This window comes from Oncorhynchus mykiss, chromosome 18 (assembly GCF_057628025.1).
Source record: "Oncorhynchus mykiss isolate SJ-2025 chromosome 18, ASM5762802v1, whole genome shotgun sequence".
Taxonomy (NCBI): Eukaryota; Metazoa; Chordata; class Actinopteri; order Salmoniformes; family Salmonidae; genus Oncorhynchus; species Oncorhynchus mykiss.
The window spans coordinates 36076850-36097271 of record NC_143039.1 but is presented as its reverse complement, the minus strand read 5'-3'; the positions used below and the strand labels follow the sequence as shown (position 1 = coordinate 36097271).

Here is a 20422-nt window from a genome sequence, read left to right as displayed (position 1 = left end):
TGTTATTTTGTTTTTTGTGCGTTCAGTCAATAAATTATGACGGACATTTTCCATGCTGCATATTGGTCCTACTCTTCCTCAGACGAAGAGGAGTTTCGTTACAAATTCTCTGTAGCTATTAGGGTTGCACATTTTGGGGAATATCCGGAGGTAGAAACTTGCCGCAGGAATATATGGAAATTAATATTAAAACCATGTAAATGTATTTTTTTTTGCATTGGATACCATATCATATGTAGACAGAAACATAAAGCTTGTACCTTTATAAGCATACATAATTGCAAATGATTCAATCCTTCCAATTGAAATTAAAAAAAATAGTTAGTTACAAATTGAACTTTAATTAAATGAGTTGACTCTTCACATGGGATGATTTCACTGAACAACAAAAGACAGGGAATATTGAATGATCCCCAATGATCCATCGCATCTCCCAAAAACATTTTCAACATACAGTTGAAGTCGGAAGTGTACATACACTTAAGTTGGTGTCATTAAAACTCGTTTTTCAACCGCTCCACCAATTTCTGATAACAAACTATAGTTTTGGCAAGTCAGTTAGGACATCTACTTTCTGCATGACAAGTCATTTTTCCAATATTTGTTTACAGACCGATTATTTCACTTATAATTCACTGTATCACAATTCCAGTGGGTCAGAAGTTAACATGCACTAAGTTGACTGTGCCTTTAAACAGCTTGGATAATTCCATAAAATGATGTCATGGCTTTAGAAGCTTCTGATAGGCTAATTGACATCATTTGAGTCAATTTGCAGGTGTACCTGTGGATATATTTCAAGGCCTACCTTCAAATAAGCCAAGACCTCAGAAAAAATGTGTAGACCTCCACAAGTCTGGTTCATCTTTGGGAGCAATTTCCAAACTCTTGAAGGTACCACGTTCATCTGTACAAATAATAGTACGCAAGTATTAACACCATGGGACAACACAGCCATCATAGCGTTGAGGAAGGAGATCCTAGAGATTAATGTACTTTGGTGCGACAAGTGCAAATCAATCCCAGAACAACAGGAAAGGACCCTGTGAAGATGCTGGAGGAAACGGGTACAAAAGTATCTATATCCACAGAAAAATGAGTCCTATATCAACAACCTGAAAGGCCGCTCAGCAAGGAAGAAGCCACTCAAGCAACATCTCAAGACATCAATCAGGAAGTTAAAGCTTGGTCGCAAATGTTTCTTCCAAATGGACCCCAAGCATACTTTCAAAGTTGTGGCAAAATGGCTTAAGGACAACGAAGTCAAGGTATTTGAGTGGGCATCACAAAACCCTGACCCCAATCCTATAGAAAATTTGTGGGCAGAACTGAAAAAGTGTGTGCGAGCAAGGAGGCCTACAAACCTGACTCCGTTACTTCAGCTCTGTCAGGAGGAATGGGCCAAAAGTCACCCAGCTTATTGTGGGAAGCTTGTGGAAGGCTACCCAAAATGTTTGACCCAAGTTAAACAATTTTAAAGGCAATGCTACCAAATACTAATTGAGTGTATGTAAACTTCTGACCCACTGGGAATGTGATGTGCTCTTATTCTTCTCACTTTGCTTGGTGAGGTAGATTGCTGCTATAACTTGATGACCCTTCACATACCTAACCATTTCCTTGGCTCTTGTGTAGAGTGTATCCCATTGTTTTCAGTGTCATGATGTCCTTGACGAGCAGATTCCGTGCATATGATGTGAGGGTAGGAATCCTCCACTTTAGACCAAGCAGCCTTCATGTTCGCAGCATTGTCTGTCACCAGTGCAAATACCTTCTGTGGTCCAAGGTCATTGATGACTGCCTTCAGCTCATCTGCAATGTAGAGACCGGTGTGTCTGTTTTCCCTTGTGTGTGTGCTCTTGTAGAATACTTGTTGAGGGGTGGAGATTATGTAGTTCATTATTCCTTGCCCACGAACATTCGACCACCCATCAGAGATGACTGCAATGCAGTCTGCTTTCTCTATGATTTGCTTGACCTTCAGTTGGACTCTGTTGAACTCTGAATGAGTAGATAAAGCATGTCTGGTTGGAGGGGTGTATGCTAGGTGATAAACATTCAGAAATCTCTTCCAATACATATTGCCTATGAGCATCAGAGGTGAACCAGTTGCATACACAACTTGAGCAAGACATTCATCAGCATTTCTCTGACTACATTCATCCATTGATTCAAATACAATTCTGATTCCAGGAGGACCATGAGCTGTTGCTATCGATAAGGTGGCTGATTCATAATTTTCACCCTAAATCAAATTTATTTGTCACATACACATGGTTAGCAGATGTTAATGCGAGTGTAGCGAAATGCTTGTGCTTCTAGTTCCGATAATGCAGTAATAACCAACAAGTAATCTAACCTAACAATTCCAAAACTACTACCTTATACACACAAGTGTAAAGGGATAAAGAGTATGTACATAAAGATTTAAGAATCAGTGATGGTACAGAAGGGCATAGGCAAGATGCAGTAGATGGTATAGAGTACAGTATATACATATACATATGAGATGAGTAATGTAGGGTATGTAAACATATATTAAGTGGTATTGTTTAAAGTGGCTAGTGATACATTTTTACATACATTTCCATTATTAAAGTGGCTGGAGTTGAGTCAGTATGTTGGCAGCAGCCACTCAATGTTAGTGGTGGCTGTTTAACAGTCTGATGGCCTTGAGATTGAAAAACAGCTTCTATCTCGGTCCCTGCTTTGATGCACCTGTACTGACCTCGCCTTCTGGATGATAGTGGGGTGAACAGGCAGTGGCTCGGGTGGTTGTTGTCCTTGATGATCTTTATGGCCTTCCTGTGACATCGGGTGGTGTAGGTGTCCTGGAGGGCAGGTAGTTTCCCCTCAAATAGAAGTAGAGGGACTTTTGTCAGAGGTTGCTTGTTGTGAGCGCTGAGGGATCTTTATGCACTTGGCCAGATGATTCTACATCTTTGTTGCATTCTTCACATGATTTGGCACAGTATTTGAAAATCTACAGTTTTTCCTTCTACATTAGCTGCAGTGAAATGTCTCCACACATCAGATAGTGCCTGTGGCATTTTCCTGGAAAGATTAGAAAAAATGAGTAGAAAAAAATGAGTAAAAAAAAACAAATAAAATTCCATGTACAGATAAATAGTTAAGCAGTTAGATTAAACAACTCCTTTGCAAGATACATGTTTTAAAAGGAAACATGTATGGAAACATGTGAATTAACACTCCTCAGTTAGCAGGCTCAAGCAAGCTAAAAACCCACATGATAACAATTTTTGCTAGTTCGTTTTTGCTACCAAGTTGTTAATGATTTAAACACACTTTGCTGCTTGCTACTATTTACTAGTTTAACAAAAAATAACGTTTGTCGTATTAAATATATTCACCCCACCCAAAATTGTAAACAACTTACCAGAAAGCATGTAGTCCTTAGCTCAGACAGACTAGTAGTGTGGGCCCAATAGCATCTCATTAGTGTGCAATATCTCGAGAATCAGCTGTACATGTGATGGAAGAGTGCACTGTGCATGCAGAGGGTTGAAAATCTGTTGAATTGGGGCTAGTTTAACCAAAATATGCCACAAGACCTAGAATTGCCTTATGTTTATCCCACAAAAAGGTTCACTGTTATAAGCTAACTTTTTGATGAATTTAAGCAAAATTACAAAGATTCCCAGATATAACTTCCCATGGAAAATGTCCGGGAAAATTCAGGAAATTTACTGGAAAGTTTTCCCATCAATTATAGATTTTTTTAAATGGACCAGTAGAGGCTCATCAGAGGAGGAAGGGGTGGACAATCTTCCTCAGTTAATTTAATTAAAATATAAATAGTAAAACATAAAAACAGTTCTTTTTTAGAAAACTATGCTAAATATATTGACTTGTCACCAACATAATTGATTAAGACACACGGTTTTGCAATGAAGGTCAATAGTACCCTCAGCAGCACACACAGCTAGCTTCTGTCCTCCACTGAGTATGTTGACTTCAATACAAAACCTTCAGTGGTTTTTCCACTAAAAGTTTTTTGATTATGCTGCGGGACTTAGAAGTTATTTGTGGTTTAGTACGGTACCCTGTGTCACCGCTTCATTGCTCCAGACCACCGCAAGGGGGAGTTAGATCACTGATTATGTTTTTGGGGCTACTGCGTCTCTAAATGACAGTGAATGGGTGACATAAACCTAAATAGAAACTGATAATTGTGCATGTATTACTTACTAACTGTTGTTACACTAAGGATTTTATTTTAAGATTATTTTTTCTCTTACTGTACTGTAGCCCACTCCTGACCAGTCACATTGTGCAGCACCTAAGTGGTGCAACAGTTTAAGACACTGCACAGCAGTGCAAGCGGAGTTGCTACAGATGCTGGATCAATACCCGTGCCGGCCTCGACTGGGAGACCCATGAGATGACTGTAGGTTTTTAGTTTCTCTCCCTCTATAAACAGAAATCAATAATTCTAAATAAGAAACTGGCTTTACTTACAAATTAGTAACAATGTCTCACCCCATGTTCAAGAATGGCCTTTTTTTCGCTCATTTTACGTTATTTGAAAACAAAATAATCTCCAATATTGTTATTTTTTTAAACGCAGTTTATTATTAATTTAGAATTATATTAAAGTCCCTTGGCTATTCTCACTGACATATTATTAACCCTGCTATTAGCAGGACTATATATATATATATATATATATATATATCAATATATATATATATATATATATATATATATATATATATATATATATATATATATATATATATATATATATATATATATATATATATATATATATATATATATATATATATATATATATATATATATATATATATATATATATATATATATATATATATATATTGGTCATGGCTCCCGAGTGGTGCACAATGGAATTGCCTTGCAATTCTCCAGCTTTATCCACTGAAAGCGCGCAAGGTTCAAGGCATGAGGGCAGGGGGCACGGGATGGGCCGCAGAGCACAGAAGACAGACCTAGCCTATGGGGGAGGGAAGGGGGGGTGGCCCCCCACCTCGCCACACTGGGTAGCTGGACAATAGACTTGCCTATATGGAGGGTAGGGGGAGAACTCTATCGTCAAATGTATTTCTAAGTTAAGTTTTATTATTTATCACATCTGACCGTGATTGGGAGTCCCATAGGGCGGCGCACAATTGTGCCAGGGTTTCTCTTCCTCTAAAAACAGAAATACAATTTTTGGCCTTTACAAAAATGATGTAGGCCTTTATTCAGATTAGTCGCTCACTTTCATATTTTTTTTAAAGATGAAGTAACCTCCAAAATATTGCTATATATTATCAAGTTATAGTGGCACCTACATAAAGCTGAGTGACTCACTCATTCATGGCTGTGGATCAAAATAAGTACCGACATTCTTTCTGATAGTCTTTAATAAATGTTTTGGTTATAATGACCTGGACACCATGTATAGTCTTATAATTAACCATTATGTGCTATTAGTAGGACAATACACCTTTACTAACACCTCTGCATTTTGATACTTTGTGGATGGGGCCTCCCCAGTGGCGCAGCTGTCTGAGTCACAGAATCGCAACGCAAAATGCTTTGCTACAGATACCTGTGCCGGCCACCACCGGGAGACCCATGAGGCGGCTTTGGGTTTTAAGTTGGAATCTTCCAATCCTCAATATGTAATTATTGGCGGAGAGTCACGTCATGTGTTTTGATATACTGTAGGTCTACCGTAGGCGACATGAGTCTCACTAATGTTGAGTAATGTGCTGTTAAAAGTGGTGTAGGTCTTTATTTATTTAAAGAGCATAATGAAGTTAGAAGCAATAGGATTTTAAGCAATAGCCTTCAACTATTTTAGCACCGTTTTGTGCTGCTCTGAGACAAGCATGGGGAATGATCTTGATAAATCAATGAGATTTTTATTTTGACTGAGTCTCCGTTTGGTTATTGTTTAGACAACAATTATGGTATAGAAATGTTATGCTCTTTGTGTAACCTTTATTTAACTACGCTAGTCAGTTAAGAACAAATTCTTATTTACAAGGACAACCTACTCCTTCCTGCCCGTTGTGGAATTAAACCCCAGTCGCCCGCGTGCCTGCACGACACAGGAATTCTTTAGCTAAATAGCCCAGTACTGTGTAGCCTATTCCTGACCGTCACGCTGTACAGCGCCATATTTTCCATTCCATCCTTACGGAAACCCAGAGGGTTTATAAATCAAATTAATCCCAAACTCTAAAAGTAATTGGAAAGGTAGATACAAATTATTTGTGACATTGTGGTTACAATAAAGAATGGAAACAAGATGTGTTTTTATTTACAGTAGTAACGGACAGGTTTTCAAACACTTGTAGCCTGATTAGCTGGACAATAGACTCTTTATAGCCCGGCGACTGTAGGTGTGAACATCCACACACCTGCAATGTATTCAATGCTTATGTACTCTTAAGCGTTACATTTCTAACTCAAAACAGCGGTACAGTATTTCAGTATTTACAGTATCTTTATGCTTTCGTTAATAAAATGAAGATAAAAATGCTCTTTCAAAGTGCAAATGTTTAGTTATGGATCCATAACAAATTACTATGGGAATAAATATCACTGAATTACAGAAATATTGGATCAAAGTTGTCTAATGAAGGTAAACAAATTGTTGCTTACTGGAAAATATTATTTCAAACACACACGGTCACGTTGTACAGCGCCATTATGGCTATCAGCAGGTAACTGGACAATAGACTTGCCTAGAAGGAGGGTAGGGGGAGAATTCTATAGTTTAAATGTATTTACAAATTAGAACCGAAGTTGAGTATTATTATTATTATTATTATTATGTATCACATCCGATTGTGATTGGGAGTCCCATAAGGCAGCGCACAATTGCCCCAGCGTTTCTCTCCTTCTTGTCGTGTCTTTGGCGTCATTAATGTGAAGACTGTTATTTTCTCAAATCAATTCTCTGTAATTATTATTACGTGATTAAACTAATCATGTAAATCTTATTCACTAGGAAGTCGGGCCACCAAGGAAAATCTTCAGATTACAAAGTGATAATTTTCAGATATTTTAATATCTGTTTATTAGCTTTCTAATTAATGAATTATTCTTTACCTCACATTAGTCTCATTCCAAATATCGTAAATGGTTGGTTATCTGCACGAACCCTGTCTTTACTATGAATAATCCATACACCAATTGTCTTAATCATTTTTTAAAACTAACTATCTAAATAATCACAAATGCATAAACAAACAACATTTATGGTTACAAGGAAATGATAGGGGAGGTTCCCAAGCGGGCTAAGCCAATATGACGGCTTTGTGGACAAAGGGAAGTGGGTGTGAACTGAAAAGGATGTGAACAAAATAAGTCACTACACAGTTGATAATTATATTAATTGAAATGCCAATCCTTTGCACATGAATGCACACTCATTCGGGAATAATTGCAATCAAAAAGTATTTACGCCCAGTGTGTTGTCGTGATCTCTGTTGGAATCGTCAGTCCTCTCTCTCTCTTTCTCTTTCTCTCTCTCTCTTTCTCTTTCTCTCTCTTTCGTGGTATCATTCAGAAATGTTCTCATAGAATATATGTTTTGTCGGTCTCCTCTTGGCAGTTTAATACTTTTTGAGAAGTAGCCATTATCTACTATTTTACACCTAGGTTGCTAAACATAACTTTAACACGTTTTTATAAGATATTCTCCAATGTAAATATACAGGCATTTATATATAAACTCCAGTCATACTTTATCAAAAGCCTTTTCAAAGTCTGCTATGAATACCAGGCCTTGTTTCCCAGAATTTTCATAGTGTTCTATTATTTCCAGTACTTGTCTTATAATATCGCCAATGTATCGTCCATGTAGAAAAACTGGGATTAGGATGAATAAAATCCGACAATACATTTTATGAATTTTGCAAGAATTTTTGCATCACAACAAGGAAGTGTAAGAGGCCTACAATTGTTTAAATGGACTGGATCTTTATATTTACCACTTGATTCCTGTTTCAGTAATAATGAAATCAGACCACCTTGTTGTGTCTGATAATATACCATTTATATAGGAGTGGCGAAAACATGTTAATAATGGTCCTCTGAGTATATCAACTGGTATGCCATCCAACCAACCCTGGAGTTTTCCCGGACTTAAACGCTTTAATTGCATCAAGAAGTTCCTCTTCTGTAATTTGGCCTTCACAAGAGTCTTTCTTTACAGCTGTTTAATTGTAAATTATTAATAGAAAAAATTCCATACAATTAGCTTCGGTTATTGAACGTATGCTTAACTTCTTACAGCTAGCGGAACCCTTCGTCAACATTCCGCTGAAAAGGCAGAGTGTGAAATTTAGTGCAGTACACCAAATTAAAGAAACTTCTTGTTAATCTACCCATCGTGTCTGATTTCAAAAAGGCTTTACAGCGAAAGCACACCATATGATTATGTTAGGTCAGAGCCTAGTCACAAAAACACACACAGCCATTTTCCAGCCAAAGAGAGGAGTCACAAAAAGCAGAAATAGAGAAAATGAATCACTAACCTTCGATCTTCATCAGATGGCACTCATAGGACTTCATGTTACACAATACATGTATGTTTTGTTCGATAAAGTTAATATTTATATCCAAAAATCTCTTTATGGTCAGTAATGTTGTGCCTCGAAAACATCCGGCGAATTTTCAGAGAGCCACATCAATTTCCAGAAATACTCATTAAACTTTGATAAAAGATACAACTATTATGCACAGAATTATAGATATACTTAATGAAAGCGCTGTGTCAGATTTCAAAAAAGCTTTATGGAAAAAGCAAACCCTGCAATAAGCAAACAAACCATGCAGATACCCGCCATGTTGTGGAGTCAGAAATATCATTATAAATATATATGATGATCTTCATCAGAATGCACTCCCAGGAATCCCAGTTCCACAATAAATGTTTGTGTTGTTCGATTAAGTCCATTTATGTCAAAATACCTCCTTTTGTTAGCGCGTTTGGTAAACAAATCCAAACTCACAAGACGCGGGCAAGTCCAGGCGAAAGTTCAAAAAGTTATATTACAGTTCGTAGAAACATGTCAAACAATGTATAGAATCAATCTTTAGGACGTTTTTAACATAAATCTTCAATAATGTTCCAACTGGAAAATTCCTTTGTCTTTAGAATTGCAATGAAACGCAGGTCGCTCTCACGTGTGCGCGCGTGCGGTGTGATGGGTACAGGGGAAATTTTAGTCATGTAGTGGCCTAAACCTACCTACTATGTTACATTGAGCTGTGTGAATAGAATATGAATAAGTCATCCAATAGGCTATAACAGAAAAGGCCATGTTCATAAAAAAAGAATTGTCCTCCCTCATCTTAAACGGCACCGACTGCCACTGTTGTCGACATTTATAAAGTTTGAATAGAAAATAGATTTGACAATTGCCTGCTCCCGTGCATTTTCATTTAACAATTTTGCGTCAATAAAAACAGCTGGAAGTAATGACGTCACACCTGAAAAAAAACGACAGTGTCGGGGAAAAAGGTGGTTGAAGTGTTTCCATGACCCAGTTAGGCAAATTGCGCATTATTAAATTGGCAAAAGCTTGTATGCCCTCCCACCTATGTTTCATGTCTCAGGTCGCCCACAAAAACCAGCAAGGATAGAATGCAAATTGAGTTCTCACAAACTCACGCTTTTTCCAATACCCTTTTTACACTATCGTGCCAACACTTCTATAACCAGTCTCACTGTCTGTACTGTAGCTAGCGCAAAGCACATCTTCCTATGTACGGTAGCTACAGTAGCTAGAGGAAGGCACAACTTCATATGCTGTTGTTCATCTCCCTTCTAATAATACATTAAAGTGCTATATTCATGACAGTTCCCTTTCTCTTGTACTTTCTCTGAGGTACTCCACAGCTTTCTATTTGCTTGTTCATTAATATGTTTTCTTCTCTCACGGTAATCCCACACATTTACCTTCAGCTGTGTAATTGTGTTGGGGGGGATTAAAGTGTGAAAAACCAGCGCCCCAAATTTAGTGTCGAAGTGCTTCACTAATCGTGACGCGCTTCACCGCTCTCGAGATATTGCTTCAAATAGGCGACTTAGCGGTGTAATTTGACGAAATGTACCCTCTAACTGTCACTGCTAGGCCTAATTCTTTTATTGTGTTGACTGATCCACCATTGCCACATTTCCCTTTTGGTTTGAAGGGGACCCAGGAAATGTGAATGTCCATGATATATGGGAATTATGTAGTTTGACAACAAGAACTTCTGACAGATTTTTCTGTCCTGCTTTGTTTTTCATTGTACTCATTGAAGTGTCACGAGTGAGACAGGATTAAGGAGGAGTGGTAGAAACTACGCAGGAGAATAATTACATTTAAGAGCCTTGAGATGTTTGGCAATAGAATCTGCATCCTAACCAGATGGGAGTATGCATATATCAAGAGAGCTAGCTGAAATACTGCCAATTAGGCTAATGCCTAATGCGTAGTAATGTGCACAGAGTGATTTGAATGAGCAGTCAGGTGCAGTGTCTCTCTAGTGTTATGGGTGTTTCCTTTAAGTCTCCATTCCTGAAGGTTGCCCGGTGTATTTACCCCGATACGCTGATCCTTGGTCACTTTATCATTTTACCCACTAATGGTTAAGGTTAGGATTGGGGGAGGGGAAGGTGATCCTAAGGGAAACATCACCCTCCTACAACTGTGCCATGAACCTGCTCAGGGAGAAAAATGTGCGTGTCTTCCCACAGGTGAAACCTGTTTTTCAAGGGAGGTATTCGTGCTATGCCTGGAGACTAGATGGCCTACAGCTGGGTCCTTGTTTTGATGTGCGTGTGTGAGAGAGGATCTGTGTAAGCCTAAATCTGTTTCTCTGCTCCCACTGGGTGGGTGTGTGTGTGGTTGGTTGGTCCAAACACACCTAAAACTTTTCTCAACTCTTATTTGATTTGTGTTGTATAAAGCTTTACACTTATTCTCTGTGTAACATTAGGGACTCTAACCTAACGCATTGGTATATCTAAGCGCAGGCGGTAGCACTATAGGTTCAGGGGTGTGTCAAATTATTTTACAATTTTCACTATCACAATTATCGCCGTACTTGCTGACGTTGGTGCGAAAGGGTTGGGTTTTGATAATTAGCAAGTTGTGGGTGTGTCCCTCACAGGCAATCAGAATGGGATCCATGGCGAAATATGTGGTTGCTTCATGTTGTGTATTTACGGTCTTTTATGTATTGCCTTGGAATCAACTCTAATTCCAATGTTAGTCCGTTTATAGTTTGTTAAATGGATTACAGAAACTAAATAACAAAATATAGAACTAACTTAAACCCATTTGCAGTCCACATTAAGTAATTGCATGGCTTCAATAGCATTCACAATGATATAGGGGCTAGGCTCACTGTAAATTGCATTATGGCTGAGCATGGACATGCCAAACCTTGTCAAGAAGCAAGATTAAATACGTTTTTGAAAAAAGGGAAAAAAATAACTTTCTAAACAAATGAAACCACTTGTTTTAAATGGGCTATGTCACACTTACAGGCACCATCATTTTCCCCCATGGGCATATAAAATTAAAACAATGCAAACTATGGAGGGTTTTATGCACATCCTAACTGGGACCTGCATGGCTAAAATAATGTGCCCCTGCCTACAATAGATTGATTAAAAGGGAATGTCAGCTCACTGTTTCATATTTTTAATAAAGCTTTGATGGTTAAGATTTATTTCCAAGCAGTCTCAGGAGCCAAAGCCTTTATTGACGGTCTTGACTACTTTGCGATTGCTTTGGGCAGACACAAAAAAACTTTAATTGAGAGGTGGGGAGGCTATCCTTGGGAAAAAACGTTAGATTATGTTTCTAAATATTTTATTTTTTATTTTATTTTTATTTTACCTTTATTTAACCAGGCAAGTCAGTTAAGAACAAATTCTTATTTTCAATGACGGCCTGGGAACAGTGGGTTAACTGCCTGTTCAGGGGCAGAACGACAGATTTGTACCTTGTCAGCTCGGGGGTTTGAACTCACAACCTTCCGGTTACTAGTCCAACGCTCTAACCACTAGGCTCTAACCACAGGCACCAAAAGCACATTACGCGACTCTTGTTCCATGTGTATATGGACAGTATGGATAGGCTGCGTTTCCGCTGTCAAAATTCATGCCCATAACCAACTTCGTTACCGCTAAAACCAGCTTTTGGTTGGTCTTAAATATCCCAATTAGCACTGCCTGAAATGAGCAGGACACACCTCAAATATTTCCACCCCGCCCATCTGAGCGCAAGCGAGCTGATATAAAACAGGTAAATTGCCAAACCTGGCGTTATGGCTGGAAAATGCCAATGCACCAGTTTTGTGCATGTGACCTGTTGGCCACAAAAAGGGGAAGCTAGTATTGTGTGGCCACCTCTCAGACAATACTGTTTAGTAGTGTTATTTTTTAGTTTTTTAAAAACAATTAATTGACCAATGTCTGTTCAATTATTTGAATTCCATTTCATGATTTTCTGTGAGCTAGATGCACACATTGCTGAGTATTTCTAGAGATAAATCGGATCAAGCCCAAACTGTGCAACGTAGTAGGGAGTTGTAGTTTCCAACAGGCCAATATTCTACATCGTTTAGCTCAGAAAATGTGGTAGAGGCTGTGTAGGCTGCAGCTCTATAGAGATGAGATGACTTGGAATAAAATAATCATAAAGTCATCAAATAAAACAAAATGTAATATACTAGGGATGCACGATATATCGGTGAACATATCGGAATCGGTATGTCTAGTTTAACGCCGATGTACAAAACCGATGCCAAAGCTGACAGGTACATGACGTAATAACCCTACTTGAAATTTTGCGCTGTACATTCAACACAGCATTTCTTAACTAGCCCACAATGTCTGCTGTGTGGATCGAGCAGTCAACAAGTCAAGCAGTCATTTGAAAAAGTAAGAACATTTCAGCGAGACAACTCAAAAGGCAAAATCCATTAAAGCCAAGATGATGGAATTCACTGCCCTTGACCGTTCTTCTGTCGTGGGTGACGTTGGCTTTCGCCGTCTGGTCGAGCACCGGTTAACACTACTAAGTGTGCTATTTTTCCGATGTTGCCCTACCGGAGTTACACAGTAATGGCGTCACTGCTATTAGCTTCACGACATGCATACTATAGAATGCTGTTTGGGTCTTTGCGTGTCAGTAGCACTGTCAAAGCTGTATAAAAAAACTATGGAAACAAGCAAACACCGGCCACGAACGATGTGTTTACAATACTGCGTTGGTAATAAAGCATAATTTGTTCGACCGCAACTTCTGGGGTAGCTAGCTTTAGCTTGGCACCTAAGCTAGCACCAATACAACCAGCCTGAAAACAATGACCAGTAGAAACTGCAGTCATTTTCATTATTGTTAGCAATGAATTAGGAATCCTTGTGAGGAAGTATTAGCGAGGTTGCCACTTGAAATTGTAACCTTTTATTTAACTAGGCAAGTCAGTTAAGAACAAATTCTTATTTACAATGACGGCCTACCCAGGCCAAACCTGGACGACGCTGGGCCAATTGTGCGCCGCCCTATGGGACTCCCAATCACGTCCGAATGTGATGCAGCCTGGATTCAAACCAGGGACTGTAGTGACGCCACTTGCACTGAGATGCAGTGCCTTAGACCACTGTGTGTGTGTGTGTGTGTGTGTGTGTGTGTGTGTGTGTGTGTGTTAATTATTTAAGTGTACTAGAATGCTTAAAAGGCCTCTACATTTTTTTTATATCGGTATCGTTTTTTTTGGCAAGGAAATAGCTGATATCTGTATACGCCAAAAAATGTCATCGGTGCATACACAACAACTGAAATATTTTAATATAGTAATATGAATAAATTATGATTAATAAGTGATAAGCCGTAATGGATAGTCAGTACCATCATGGGACTTTTTATTAATTGTTTTATTCTGTGTTACAGCATTCCAACCCACAAAATGCATAGTGCATTTAATGTAAAAAAATATTATCGAAAACGTAATCGAACTGAAACCGAACCTTGTTCTCTGTGACAATACCAGGAATATGGTTCCTATGCGTTCTCAGACCTGTGTTGCCATAGTGACATTTCAGGAATGGCCCACTACACTCGTTCCTTTCTAACCCCCCCCCCCCCCCCCCCCCCCACACACACACACACACGCCCCACATACATCACATACACAAACACAACTACTGTACTTGGCTATTGTCATACATTTTGATTACCTGTTATGAAATAATAATGAGGCAAGTTAACAAAAGCAAGACCTACACAATGTGTAATTCTCTTCCCAACCATATTTCTGAATGTGTAAAGATTTTTATTTTTATTATTATTTTTTTTTACCTTTATTTAACCAGGCAAGTCAGTTAAGAACAAATTCTTATTTTCAATGACGGCCTGGGAACAGTGGGTTAACTGCCTGTTCAGGGGCAGAACGACAGATTTGTACCTTGTCAGCTCGGGGGTTTGAACTCGCAACCTTCCGGTTACTGGTCCAACGCTCTAACCACTAGGCTACCCTGCCGCCCCAGAGATGAAACAGTGTGCAGCCATTTTGCGCTTCATAACCCAGTTTTGTCTTATGAAGGTTTGTTGAAATTACACTTTTATTGCAGTTTACTGTATTCATATTAGCAGGTTGCAAATGGTACCATTTCAACTAACTGCTTTTCAGAAGTGTAATTGTATACCAATTAGCGGATGCTTTTATCTAAAGTGACTCAGTCATGTGTGCATACATCCCGGGTGGCCCCGGGATTGAAACTCACAAACCTGTCGTTACAAGCTCCATGATCTACCAACTGAGCCATACAGGACCATAAAGTGTGTTTTTACCCAATAACCACCCAATCAGGTTCTTATCATGCTAATGTGTCCATGTTTTCTGTGTACCTACCAGAATGGGGAGGACTTCCTGGTTCGAACCCTCCACGTGGAGTACTGTGACGGGGGCATCTTGGACCTGGATGATCTGCTTACTGACCTAGTGGAGGACCGAGACAAGGTAAGGGCCAATGATGTCAACATTAATATACATCATGAAAATATTTGCCTGTGTCTCCACCTAGGTGGAGCCTGTGTCTGACCTAGACTCTGATCTTTGGTCAGTTACGCGTTTTCCCCACTAATGGTTAAGGTTATGAGTGTGGAAGAGGAAGTTGATCCTAGATCTGTACCTAGGGTACACTTCACCCCGGAGCAGGTGAGCAGAATAGTACAACTCAGTGCCTGGTATTAACACAACACACATGTAACCTCTCACAGACTGGGTTGGAGAAAGTGGTCATATCTCTCATTGCCTAAACACCTTTATCATGATTACCTCCCCCTCTTTCAGTGTAAGTGTCATAAAGGGATGACAGCGAGACGCAGAAATTAATTGCTGGCTTTCAAACAGAGGCAAGCAAGCCGTGCCATGTGCGTACATACAGCAATTTGTAAACTATGACTGTAGTATGTGCTGCCAACTCTGTGGACTTGCTTATCTGGTCTGTCTGACAGTGGTTGGTTGGTTCATGATGGATTGCATCATACATCTCACTAAGAGGCAGGGTTTAGTTATTACCACTTAGTGTTTTGCAGTTAATCTTGTTCATGCTTTTTTTCTTTTTCACTCTGAAACAACTGAACCATGAGGAAAGGGAAGTTCATCAGATAGGGATCAATGTTTTGGTGTGAGAATCAGAGGATGGGCAAGCATTGTTAGTGTATCATGCCTTTCCTGTGTGGTCCCCTTCACCTGCTGTGTACGCACGAACGTACCCACCCACACAAACTGCTCCACTTTCTAGGAAGAAAGAAAATGGATATGGTTTTACATTTCCTCCTAATTTGGCATTATGCACTACTAAGATGTGCTAATAACTGCTTGTAATCCATTTTCATAAAGCGGGAAGCAGAATAGAATGATAAATTACCAACACTTACTCAGCAAGAACAGAATACCAAATGGAATATTCATGTTCATTCGGTGGCGGTGCTGTGTTCTGCAATAACAATTTATGTTTAAAACTTACTGGGCGAGTGTAACGCACTGTACTTGTCCTGTGCCTCCAGGATTCAATATGAAAGTATAATTAGTTCTGAATATTGAAGGGACAAGGGGGTAAATAATAGATGCTTGAACTCGGTCGCTAACTTAAAAAAAATAAAAAACTCTTTATTTTGTGATATGCTCTGTGGTCATTTTTATCGAGATATTAGTTTCAAGTTTTATTAGTTGTATGTAGGGGATGCACATGGTATACACCGTCCAACAAAATGCTTACTTGCAGGTTCCTTCTCGACAATGCAACAACAACAATGAAATATAAGAACACTAACATAAAGTAAATGTAAAAGGTAGGGGAATTGTGTTGAATCGTTGTTTTACAAGGCCTTGTTTATGAGTGAGAGGAGGGTTGAGCGATATTACATGCCCGAATGTCGGTAAAAGCTAGGATGGCCTACTGTAAAGTTATGTAAAACTCTAAACATGCTGTTACTGTTGGTGTTATGTGTTCTTTACTATTAGTACTAGAGGATATCCACGTGTAAGCCATGGTAAGCGCCCAGGTGATGACTTGAAAGCTTAAGGTGCTGTAACCTATTGACTCCTCATCACATTGTTCATTGAGGGTTGTTTGTGTTCTATTGTTTAGCACATTATAAGCGGGATGGCAGAGCAAGCATGTACTTGCTTTACTGTTAAAAACACTCGAAGCCTCTGCCAATAGTGTTGTCCCTTACAGAAAGGCATCTTTGAGTGCTTGATCTAGGATCAGGTTCCTCATGTCCATGCAATCTTATTCAGTATGTTCTAAAAAGACACGACTGATCTGAGATCAGCAATCCTACTCTGATAAACCTTATGTAATTAAGCTTGATTACGTATTATGTCTTTCTGTGACTGGATGTGTCCCAAATTCCACTCTATTTCCTATAAAGTGCAGTACTATTTACAAGCCATCAGACTGCTGAACACCTGAACTGACCATCTGTCTGATTCTCTGCATCTTAGCACATGTTCACTCACTCATGCAAACAAGCGCGCAGACGTACGCACACGTGAACACAGAGTGTACAAAATATTATGAACATCTTTCTAATATTGAGTTGCACCCCCTTTTGCCCTCAGAACAGTCTCAATTCGTCAGGTAATGGACTCTACAAGGTGTCAAAAGCGTTCCACAGGGATGATGGCCCACCATGACTCCAATACTTCCCACAGTTGTGCCAAGTTGAGCATGAAAAACCCAGCAGCGTTGCAGTTCTTGACACTCAAACTGGTGCGCCTGGCACCTACTACCATGCTGCGTTCAAAGGCACTTAAATATTTTGTCTTGCACATTCACTCTCTGAATGGCACACATACACAATTCATGTCTCAATGCTTAACACATTTTTTCTAACCCGTCTCCTCCCCTTCAAATACACGGATTTGAAGTGGATTTAACAAGTGTCATCAATAAGGGATTAAAGCTTTCACCTCGGGCAATCTACGTCATGGAAATTGCAGGTGTTCCTAGTGTTTTGTACACTCAGTAGCAGTACATTCATGCTACACACACACACATCACAACTTGCTGCTACCACACCTGTTACACGGCTCAATTGATCCCCTGCCCTACCCAATTTACTGCCATTTACTTTGTTCGTATTCTTACATTTTTATTATTATTGCTTTTACATTGTCGAGAAGGGACATGCAAAGTAAGCATTTCGTTGGACGATGTATATCATGCATATCCTGTATAAATGACTAATAAAACTTGAAAGTACTTTTGACAAAAACCCTATGAGCCCTGGTCAAAAGGAATGCTCTACAAAGGAATAGAGTGCCATTTGGAACGCAGCCTATGTCAATGGTTTATTATTACTCCTCTCTGTGATGAAAAAAGTTATCTTTATCGCTTTTGTCCTCTCATTCCCAGCAGCACTCCCCTCTCCATCAATGATCTATGAGGCGCCCATCGCGAGATCGTCCACCGCACAGTATGTGTGCCGCGTTAGCCACAGATGCTAATGGTAGATAATCGTCGTCTATTTGTCTGCTAGCGTAGCGACTAGCGAGCCCTTTACACCCTTTACTATCCTACCTGTGGAGCCGTGGGCTAGGAGGTTAGCATAGTGCTGTATGGGTGTCGCGTAGCTATCGCTCCACTGGTGGTTGATGAGGGGCAGGAGTGATTTGATAACAGTACACACACACGCCAGGGGCTCCATTAACCTCCAAGTCAGGAACACCGGCCACAAGTCTCCTCATGAATATTCAGGCCTGCCTGATGAATGATGAGGGGAATGCAGAAAGATGGGAGGGAGGAGGGAGGCTGTATCTGTATATGTGGCCCCCCGGAGCACCAAGGGGCGTGGGACACACCACAGAGGAGAGGAGGGAGCTACCTGCGCAGTCATTTAAATACTTACAGCTTTGCCACCCATCCAACAATGTCCCACAACAGTTTATCTCAGTGACTATAGTAACAGAAGCAGGGCCCAGGAGGCAGATGGTGGTATAGGCTTGGTGTTATCCATAAAGAATAACATTATATATTCATTCTATTAAATCATAAAATGTTATTTGTCACATGCACCGAATACAACAGTGAAATGCTTACTTACAAGCCCTTATCCAACATTGCAGTTTTAAGAAAAATACGTGTTAAGTAAAAAGTAACAAATAAATAAAGAGCAGCAGTAAAATTAAAATAGCAAGGCTACGGGGGCACCAGTTAGTCGAGATAATTGAGGTAATATGTATGTTGAGTTACTGTGACTATGCATAGATAATAAACAGAGAAGAGCAGGAGGGGGGGGGGGGGGGGGGCGCAATGCAAATAGTCTGAGTAGCCATCTGATTAGCTGTTCAGGAGTCTTATGGCTTGGGGGTAGAAGTTGTTGAGAAGCCTTTTGAACCTAGACTTAGCGCTCTGGTACCGATTGCCGTGCGGTAGCAGAGAGAACCTTCTATGACTAGGGTGGCTGGAGTCTTTGACAATTTTTAGGGCCTTCCTCTGACAATGCCTGGTATAGAGGTCCTGGATGGCAGGAAGCTTAGCCCCAGTGATGTACTGGGCCGTATGCACTACCCTTGCAGTCGGAGGCCGAGCAGTTGCCATACCAGGCAGTGATGCAACTAGTCAGGATGCTCTCGATGGTGTAGTTGTAGAACTTTTTGAGGATCTGAGGACTCATGCCAAATCTTTTCAGTTTCCTGAGGAGGAATAGGTTTTGTCTTGCGCTCTTCACTACTGTCTGTGTGTGCTTTGACCATGATAGTTTGTTGGTGATGTGGACGCCAAGGAACTTGAAGCTCTCAACCTGCTCCACTACAGCCACGTCGATGAGAATGGGGGCGTGCTCTGTCCTCTTCCTGTAGTCCACAATTATTTCCTTTTGTTTTGATCACATTGAGGGAGAGGTTGTTGCCTGGCACCACACGGCCAGATCTCTGACCTCCTCCCTAAATGCTGTCTTGTTGTTGGTTATCAGGCCTACCACTGTTGTCAACGGCAAACGTAATGATGGTGTTGGAGTTGTGCCTGGCCATGCAGTCATGAGTGAACAGGGATTACATGAGGGGACTGAGCACGCACCCCTTAGGGGCCCCTGTGTTGAGGATCAGCAGGGAGAATGTGTTGTTACCTACCCTTACCACCTGGGGGCGGCCAGTCAAGTCCAGGATCCAGCTGCAGAGCTAGGTGTTTAGTCCCAGGGTCCTTAGCTTATTGATGAGCTTTGAGGGCACTATGGTGTTGAACGCTGAGCTGTAGTCAATGAATAGCATTCTCACATAGATAGATGTCCCTTTTGTCCAGGTGGGAAAGGGCAGTGTTGAGTTGAATAGAGATTGCATCATCTGTGGATCTGTTGGGGCAGTAGCAAATTGGAGTGGGTCTAGGGTTTCTAGGATAATGATGTTGATGTGGGGCATGACCAGCCTTTTCAAAACACTTCATGGCTACAGACGTGAGTGCAATGGGTCAGTAGTCATTTAGGCAGGTTACCTTAGTGTTCTTGGGCACAGGGACTATGATGGTCTGCTTGAAACATGTTGGTGTTACAGACTCGGACAGGGAGAGTTTGAAAATGTCAGTGAAGACACTTGCTAGTTGGTCAGCGTGTGCTCGGAGTACACGTCCTGGTAATCCGTCTGGCACTGCGGCCTTGTGAATGTTGACCTGTTTAAAGGTCTCACTCACATCGGCTATGGAGAGCGTGATCACACAGTCGTCCAGAACAGCTGATGTTCTCATGCATGTTTTTACTCCTCAATGCCATCGGAAGAATCCCAGAACATATGCCAGTCTATGCTTGAAAAACAGTCCCGAAGCTTAGCATCTGCTTCATCTGACCACTTCTATATTGACGAGTCACTAGTGCTTCCCTTCCAAATGGAAGGGCGAGGGAGAGCTTTGTACCCA

At 40.3% G+C, this 20422-nt stretch overlaps 1 pseudogene across 1 annotated transcript in view; it reads left to right on the top strand.

Moving 5' to 3' along the window:
• The window catches only part of LOC110495963 (partitioning defective 3 homolog B-like), a 194584-nt pseudogene that overhangs the window by 30985 nt on the left and 143177 nt on the right, over positions 1 to 20422 (top strand). Inside the window, exons 3-4 of the transcript XR_016488178.1 lie at positions 8494 to 8499; positions 14929 to 15024. The product of XR_016488178.1 is annotated as a partitioning defective 3 homolog B-like (transcript). The remainder of the gene's footprint in view (positions 1 to 8493; positions 8500 to 14928; positions 15025 to 20422) is intronic.